This window comes from Pinus tabuliformis, chromosome 5_2, assembly GCF_031772625.1.
Source record: "Pinus tabuliformis cultivar Carrire ecotype Pingquan chromosome 5_2, CPIR1, whole genome shotgun sequence".
NCBI lineage: Eukaryota > Viridiplantae > Streptophyta > Pinopsida > Pinales > Pinaceae > Pinus > Pinus tabuliformis.
In genome coordinates, this window is record NC_142306.1 from 953,719,086 (window position 1) to 953,727,121 (window position 8,036).

Sequence of the window (8,036 nt, forward strand, 5' to 3'; positions counted from 1 at the left end):
ATCCAAAACAAGTTTTAAAAATGAATCCGTAGAAAAGTCTGGCGATCAATCTGAAAAAACATCAGAGAATGAACACAGCAAGAGCGAGGAGTCAATAAAAGACACAGCCCAGTCCACAGCAAAGTCTGATCAGTAGACTTCGCTTGTAAAACAAGTCGAAGCCTCAACTCCCCTTACAAAGCAAGTAAAGTCGCCTGTAATTGATTTAGAAGAAGAATGGGAAAATTTCAATAAGATACTTAACACAAAGGAAAAAAACGCAGAGCCACCAACAAACCCACAAGAGACGACCGCAGAAATGGTAATAGAAAGAGCTGTTAGTACTCAGGAAATAGAGCATATTCCCATTGCTCCCACATCTGAGATTGTATTAAGAATAGAGGAAATTCCTCCTCTAGATGTATTCTATAGTCCTCAACATAAATCCGTCGTTAGAAGACAAAGAAAGAAAAGAAAGTTGGATTCTGTGCTCACTCCTGAGGATGAACCTCTAGATGTTCTCTAGAAAGACCCATCTATAGATCCATTGGCTAATCTCACTAGACTCTCGTAGGTCACAGGCACATATGCTTCAGCAACCATTGACAAGGCAGCAGAGGTACAACTGCTGCTCAAAGAAAAAGAAGATAGGATTTTGTTATTGGAACAACAGTTACAGCAGGTCAGTATCAACCAACAAGCAGAAATGCAGTTGGATGAACTTCAGCAAGAATTTCAGCAAATGCAGTTGGCACATCAGAGCAGTTTAGCTGGTAAAGAAGCACAGTTGCAGAGCATAACAGAACTGCATAAAGATGATCCCAAAATTGAACAGTTTGTCACAGAAGCACTTGGCCTCAATTCCCAGCTTTTACACCAGAAAGAATTATTATGCCAGAAGATTTCACAGTGGAATTCTCACTGCAAAATGAGCGATAACATAACAAACCAAGTTGTGGAATTACGACTTGAATATGATTCAATTTTTAAGAAAGTTTCAGACTTCTTAAACTGGCAGAAATCCGAAGATGGGAAAAGAGCAGATATGCCCAAAATAGATGAATCGCATAAAGAAATCTTATTTGCGAAATGGGATTCTAGGCTCAGAGAGGCAGAACAGGCAATGGAGGATGCGGCAGCAGCAACAAACAGTGTCATCAAATGTGTGAATGAAAATCTACACAATGCTAATTTGGTAGCAGAAACCACCCCTGGCTTTCTTCCAAAAGCACAACAGCTTCAAGCAGTATGGAAACAAGTAGCGGAGGAAAGGGCAGAGGCAATTAGACAAGTAAATAGGTTGAACTGGGAAGCATATTGGCAATACCTAGTGAAACCACACAACCAATGGATGACTCTGAAGTGCCTAATTACTTCCACCGAGAAAATGGTGCCAACACTCACCAATGCCATATTCGCAGGACAACTGAAAGCTGAAGTCGGCCAACCGACACTCCTTAAACCTATGTTGGATATTTGTGATCTCAAGGACCAGATGCAAGATTAGTCATAGACATATTTTATTTTTGTTTTTATTTATTTTCGCTTAAAATGAGGTAGGTCATTTAAACCTCCTCATCTATTTTTGTAATTTCTATTTTTAAGTTTCATAGATTAGTATTTAAACCCCTCTCATGCATTTAGAGAGGGGTCCAGAAATTTTATCAAAAACATTCTTCAGAACGTGCACATTTTCCCCCCACTGAGGAGGTTTTGGTAAAATTAATGGAACGAGATTTATTTTCTACTTGAGTTTAGCATCTTCTACTGAAATTGCACTTCTGTACTCTTAGTTGATGTTAAGTGATTTGAAGGTAGATCAATATTGCTGGAGCACATGAGTAGGACATATTACAAATGGTACTTCTATCTCTTAATGCTTTTTACTTGTGTATCAAGCAATAAATCATTTTCAGTTATTTATGTATGAAAGTTTAAATTCTTAGTTATCATTATTGCACTTTTGTATGATGATGATTTATTCTTTATGCTGAATATATGAATGACTCTTTATGTGATATATCTCTCATATCGTTTCAACTAAATTTTTACACGAAACAATCATTATTAAACAGATTCTCTTCTTATCGTGATTGAATGATCTTTATTATCAATTACTTTCAGAAATCATTTTAGATCGCATATATAAACGTTACTCCTGGGATAGTTTTAAAGTTAGATGTTTTCTTTGATTATAATAGATTGCATATGATAGTTAGAAGATAGATTAAGTATAGAGTATTCACCCCATAAAACCCAGAAAAGCAAAAACGTCATCTCGTTAGAACAAACATCATAAATAGATTGGGAAACTGGTCTCATCATCCCCAGTCGGAGCCACTATTCCAAATGGAAAAGGAGTTGTCCTAAGGTTCGGACCGGGTGGTTATCCCCCTTGTTGGAGTCCCAATTTTTCGAGCCTTCAATAGACAGTCAGACAGATACGAAGGGTAGGGCTTTGCTTTAAAAAAATTGGTTGATTGTCCTAGTGACAAATATATATTAAGTTTGTTGATGCCTCTGCCCATGTCAGAGATGCCACATTGTTGTGAGTTGATGGAAAATTTCATCTAACCTATAGGTGTGCAACATGTTTTGTAGATGGTAATAGATAATGATTCTAATTATGTGGCAACTCGCAGAATGTTAACGGAAAGGCACCCCACACTATTTTGGACTCTTGCATCACTTCAAAGCTCAAGGATAATAACAAAATTTACTTTTACAAGGGAGATGATTGAATCAACTAAGAACATCACCAAATTCATACATAATCATGCCTTCCATCCTTAAACTCATGAGTAAATTCACGAGAAACAAATGGCACATCCTACCATAACATATTTCACAACCAATTTCATTTCTTTTCAATCCATCCTCCTTTGTATGTTGTGGGTGAAAATGATGTTTATTTTTGATGTGTGGTATGCTAGTCTATTTAGCAAGAGACAAGAAGGACAAAGCCATAATTTAAATACTTTACCAAGATTCTTTCTAAGAAGGAACAACAGAGGTTTGTAAAAATGTTGAATCTTGAGTAAACAATTTTTGCTTGGTTGATGGCGTTAATCCCACAATTGGCTATCTTCATAAGGCCTTGAATGGAGCCAAAAAATATACTTATTCTTATTATTGGTATAATGGTAACAAAGGATACTAGAAAGACAAGGAAAAGCATTTGATTGGCGAGCGATGGAACCATATTCCTTACCATCCCCTTCGTGTTGAAGGGATTTACCTCAACCTTGTTTTATTTTAGTAGTGGTGATTTTTGGACTAGAACTTATGCTAGTGATTTGAAACCTTTTTTTTCTTACTCCCATTATTTTAATTCCAACAACAAGGTTATGGAAGATGTGATTCCTATTAAGAGGTTGATTCCCAATATAGATGACCTCACTACCATACAGAAAGAGATGACAATGTATAGGAAGGTTAACAGATTATGTGGCATTGACATGTCAATCTAGTGAAGGAAAACAACAATGCTAAGTAAGCACAACAATGGAAAACAATTAAATTTTAATTACAAGTTTCAAAATTACTTTCTTCTTAAAATCTTCTCTCTATTATTTTCTTGTTAATTTGGTTTTTTGGAATCACCCCTAATTCGGACTTGAGGATGCATCATCTTTTCATGACATCTTTATGTGAAATTGATGTATTAAAAAATTGTTATTGTACTTCTCCTCTTGAAACTAAACCTCTTGTTAATTAAATTAAGTTTAAGATTCCCAAGACACTTCCTTCTTTAAATATTCCTTTCCTCTAATTCATTTTCTATTGTTAATTATTTCCAAGACAAATCCTATCTTCTTATGACATTCATGATTTAATTCATTTGTCATTATAAATTAAATTAGGCTTAACATTTCCAAGGCACTTCTCTAAATTCTATCTTGATATGAAATTTAGGATTTAGTTAATCTCTAATGGATGTAACCTTAGCATCAATACAAAAAAATCTATTGCTATTTTTTTTAACACCAAAGAGTACTGATTATATCAATTTCGTGCCCGAATGCGACATATACTCAAGAAATTTACAATTCCATTACATCATTGGGATTCATGAGCTGCATATGTAGGCTATCAAAATAGGCTGAATTATCTAGCAAAAATACAAAACTGAACAACACTCTTATTATTCTACTAGTATATATTTGACAAAACTGTGATAAGAGAAAGATACATTGAAAACTAGATATAAAGACACAGACTAGTCATCCGAAACAACAAGGCAATTAAGGTCCAGGCTTGAGTTTTCCTCTACAGGCAGAGAATTTCACTTGGCGAATTACACTTGGAGATATTCGAGCATGCTTCTGAGTGCCCCGACCTTGTCTTCTAGCCATACAATTTGTTTTGTATTTGCAACGATCATATCCTAGTACTCATTGGCTGACTCCCTCTGCTGATGAAGGAGCACCTGCAACTCAGTAATGTTCGCACACAATTATGCATGCTCACTGGTGCACATATCACAGATAGGAGGAGAGAAGGTGGCCAAGGGTGGGCACATTTTACCTTTACACAATCATGCGAGCAGTCCCTTGCCATCCTGCTCGAGCGAGGATGACGACAACCTTAGGAACCCGTTACCATTATGGGAAACCTAATGTGAACCCTTTCAAACCAACTTCTGGCTGCATGCAGAGACAACAACTTCCCTAGATGCTTCGCTAGTCGAACTTGCTTCACAAAATGTAGTGACACCCAAGAATGGGGAAAAGAAAAAATATATCACTATTTTTGTCTCTTTAGGAATTGCAAATGGAGTGCACTTACTTTTGCTTGGAGATTTCATAGTTGATATATTAGTGAGGGTCATTGTTCACCTACGCATCCTTAATTCCGAGAGCATCAATTTTCTCCTTTGTCTCTTTCAATTATTGAGTATGTATCCTAAAATGTAATAAAATTAGAAGTGATCATTCCTCTTAATTATTTTGCCAATGAAGGATACTTAGAACAAGTGAGCAAGCTTCTTTGGAGTCTAAACCATAACAATTTGTAGTTCTTTTTTGAGATATTCCTCTTGTACCAGTTGGAAAAACACACAAATAACAAGTGGACTCTTTCTTTATAAGGTTGTACCCGAATAAATTTGAAACCTTTTTGATTACCACTGACATCTCATAGGTAATTTAAATTTTAAATAATCTTCTCCTTCTGATGATAATATTATTGTTAATTTTTGTCACGGTGGCAATGCATACTTTTCCTAATTTGCAATAATTCCACCCCCTTGAGGGCTAGTAGCAGTAGTAGCATAAGTAAGGTACACTTTCAGATTATAGGATACACTGTTTTTATTTACATTTGAAGAGACTCTGTACATCCATGGAACTGATGAAAATGTTTTACCCTAGATCTATTAAGCACTAAATTAAAAAAACTAAGGTGCAAACCTCTCTGCTCATAATAAATACAAGATATATCTATATATATCTATATATATATATATATATATATATATGTATGTATATATATATATATATATGTATATGTATATATATATATATATATATATGTATATATATACATACATATATATATATATATATATATATATATATATATATATATATATATGTATGTATATACATACATATATATATATATATATATATGTATGTATATATATATATATATGTATGTATATACATACATATATATATATATATATATGTATGTATATATATATATATATATGTATGTATATATATATATATATATATATATGTATATATATATATATGTATGTATATATATATATATGTATGTATATATATATATATATATATGTATGTATATATATATGTATATGTATATATATATATATATGTATGTATATGTATATATATATATATATATGTATGTATATATATATATATATATATATATATATATGTATGTATGTATATGTATATATATATATATATATATGTATGTATATATATATATATATATATATATATATATATATATGTATATATATATATAGATATATATATGTACATATATATATAGATATATCTATATACATATATATATATATATATATGTATATATATATATCTATATATATATATGTATATATATATATATATATATATATGTATGTATATATATATATATATATGTATGTATATATATAGATATATATATGTACATATATATATAGATATATCTATATACATATATATATATATATGTACATATATATATAGATATATCTATATACATATATATATATACATATATATCTATATATCTATATATATATATATATATATACATATATATATATATATATATATATATGAGAGAGAGAGAGAGAGGCTATTTTTAAGTCTTGAATTTTTGTACTATACATTAGGGTACATACACGTAAAGTAGATCATTTAGCTAATGTTGGCATAATAAAATTTGCACAAATTTATTAGTAGCTTAGCTCAGCGAAGCTCTGCATTTTCATACATGATAAAGTTTGAACCATAGAGCTTATCTATTATGCATTTAAGTTGTGTGTTTAATCGCTATCCATAAATCAATGGCTCATTTTTCAATATCATTTGGTTTTGACATTCTCTCAATTTCATCCTCATCATAGTCAATGGATATGACCACTCATTCAAATATAAGGAGTATATACCCTATGACAAAAACCTTGGTTGATGAGTTGCTCAAAACTAGGCCTTATCACCAATCCATCTTCCATTTGAACCTTTTTATTTTTTGGTTTCCTTGGCGTTTTAAGGGTTCAAATGGAAATTTTATGTGTTCATGGTTCAATCAAACACTCAAAGACTGAGAGAATGCTAGGGTTTTGCTTTGTATTTAACCTTTTTAATTTTCATGAGTAGGCTCACAAGGCGTGGAAAGAAATAGAAGGCTACACAAAGAGTCTAGCTGATGCAGAAGTCATATTTGAAAATTCTAAGACAACGAAGAAATCAGAGGGGATACAACCAGTGCACATGACATGAATTTTGGGATTTTTGGGACAAAAAGTGGACTCTATAGATTTATACAATGATAAGATTAAGGATTTTCCAGTTAAACTAGAAACCAAACAAAATATTACTCTGATAGAGAAATAGGTTGCAACAACCTTTATAATTTTCAACAACTGGTGTGGTGCAACAATTACATCACAGGTTGTGCATTCACAACTTGCAGATAGATGGAATGTAATGGCTTCTCTTGCTCCTTGTCACATACTGTGGAAAAACCTTGCCATTCCCTTGTATCAGTGGATGATTCGAGAGTTGCCATTCCCTTGTATCAGTGGATGATTCGAGAGAAGATTGTATACATTATTGTGTTTCTAACTATTGTTTTCTACATGATTACCAAAACCTTTATCTATGCACTTACAACCCTTGATAATTTAGGAATACTTTCGCCTTTTCTGAAATTGGTTGTGGATAAAAAATCACTTAAAAGAATCTTTGAAGCTTACTTGCCTTAGATTTCTTTGCTTCTCTTTCTGGATTTCTTTCCCACAATTATATTTATTCTCTCCAATGTTGAAGGGATTTCTTCAGAAAGCCATGTAGTGAGAGCTTCCTCTAGAAAGTATTTTTGATTTATTATCTTCAACGTTTTCCTGGGAGTGGAAATAGGTGGCACTTTGTTTGATTCCCTTAAGGTGATTGAAAAGAAACCCAACTTAATTGTTACAATACTTGGCAATTCTCTTTCTCTCAATGTGACCTTCTTCATTAGTTTTGTTGCTATTAAGTAAGCTGGGTTTCCCTTCCCTTTCAATTTCATGAAACAATATTCTAGTTCCCAGTCTCTGAAAGAATTTGTTGTTGGTTTTCTATTAATGATATGGTTTTTTTCTTCAAGTCTTTATGTCTAATTGCCTTTATATATGAATTGTCCTTTTAAACAAGTTTTTTGTAGGATATGGGTTTGAAATTTCTCGCTTGGTTCCACTAGTGATATATCATATCAAGAGGATATTTATTTGTAAGACTAAAGCAAAGGTACAAGAGGCTTGGGCTCTTCAATCGAAGAGTTGGAAGGACGAGAAGGGTTATTAG

The 8,036-nt window shown here is 32.4% G+C and overlaps 1 pseudogene; it reads left to right on the forward strand.

Annotated features, from left to right (window-relative positions):
- The first annotated feature begins 1,530 nt into the window (after positions 1-1,530).
- Positions 1,531-8,036, forward strand: LOC149162428 (CSC1-like protein ERD4; annotated as a pseudogene).